The following is a 1,824-nucleotide window of genomic DNA, read 5'->3' as shown; positions in this document are numbered from 1 at the left end:
ACCCCTCCTTCTCTTTCCCTCTCTCCTCCCACCATCCCTCCCTCCCTCCCTCCCTCCCTCCCTCCCTCCCTCCCTCCCTCTCTCTTGTTCTCCGTAGCACCGGCTCCACGCGTGCTGTATGCGCTCTACGAGGTGGCCTTCCCCCCTCCCTCCCTCCCGCCTTCCTTCTCTCTCTCCTTTTTTCACTCATACGGCTCGTATCTCCTCCCTCTTTCCCCTCAGTCTATCACTTTAATCTTCCTCCTTCTCTCTCTCCACCTCTCTTTGTGCTGTTCGCTCTTCCTCTGACTTTCTCATCCTGCTGAGCTCCAGCTAAAGCAGTTGGGTGTGCATGGCTCTCTGGGCTGATCCTTTGGCTGCCTTATCTCTGCGCATCTGCTCGTGTCTTCATCCCCTAACAGATCCCCTGACTGTCTGTCTGTCTGTCTGTCTGTCTGTCTGTCTGTCTGTCCGTCCACCATCCACCGTCCTCCACTCTTGACCCTCTATCACACCGCCACCACCTCTCCTCCTTTCACATCTCTCCCATCCCCTCTCGTTAACTCCCTTACTGCTGCTCAATACCCCCTCCCCCCTCCCCACATTAGCACCACTACCACCACCTCGACCACCACAATCTCTACCAGCTCATCGACCACCACCACCGCCATCTCATCCACCACCGCCACCACAACTACCACTTCTCCCCACCACCATCACCAGCACCCCTCTCCATAAACATGAACCTCCCTCTCCTCTGTCTGTCCAACGTGTTTTTCCTGCTCCCAGTGCCTTGCTTTTTTCCACAGGTTTTCCATCAGAATCGACTTTCCGTGGGCTTGTCCAACTTTTCTTTCCTTCCCCCTGTCATGCGCCATGGTTGTGGATTTATAGCCCTCGTCGTTACTTCCCCTGCCATGGATCTCCATCTCGCCGACACCTTATCGAGTTCTCCTCCTCGTGTTCCTTGTTTTATATTCTCCCCGCTGAACACCCATCTGTCCTACCAATCCAATCCTTCTCCCTCCCTCTCCGCCATGTCGATGAAAATGAACTAATTCAGCATGGATCCAAGCAGCGTCTTCTCCACCCTGTGTCATGAACACAAATATCGTGGAGATGGGGAGGACGATTAAATCCTTCCATCTGTCTCTTTTTCATTCACACCGTGTCGTTCGTGTCCATGAGTTTGATTCATGATGTCGGATTCTCTCTGCACACTCATGAAAACGAAGACGATAGATAAAGCTTCACATATTTAGCTACCCTAGTTGCTAAACTACTTTTTTTTTGAGCAGTGGCTAATGCTGAGCCCGCTAAGCAAATAATGAGCAAGCCAGGATGAAGACTGAACACACACTCAAACTGCCTCTCTGGTGGTTCTCCTTAGCTGCCTGCTGGGTTTGTGTGGTTAAGTGCCTGTTACAGACATAAACAGTGACCGGCCACACACACACACAAACACACTTCATGTCCAAACATACTGGGTGACCCACAACAGAAGCACGGAGCAAGACTGACTGCTGTGGCCAGATGTTGTTCAGTCAAAAAACTCTTAATACACAGTGACAGACAGACAGAGAGAGAGGGAGGTAGGGGGAGAGAGAGAGAGAGAGAGAGAGAGAGAGAGAGAGAGAAATCACTTTACATGTGTTACAGCATGGAAAGGTACACCCCACTCCAGACAGAAATACAAAACAAACAACCATGTGTTTATGTATTTCCTCAAATTTCTCGTTTCACCCTTACTTCATACTTTTCCTTTAAGCTTGTCTGATGTCATGTCCCAGGCCGGTGGCAGGTCCCATGCTTGGTCCAGTCACCGTGTACATTCTCATTAGTATT

Source organism: Gadus macrocephalus, chromosome 9, assembly GCF_031168955.1.
Source record: "Gadus macrocephalus chromosome 9, ASM3116895v1".
In the NCBI taxonomy this organism is placed as follows: domain Eukaryota; kingdom Metazoa; phylum Chordata; class Actinopteri; order Gadiformes; family Gadidae; genus Gadus; species Gadus macrocephalus.
Note: the sequence above shows the minus strand (reverse complement) of the source record.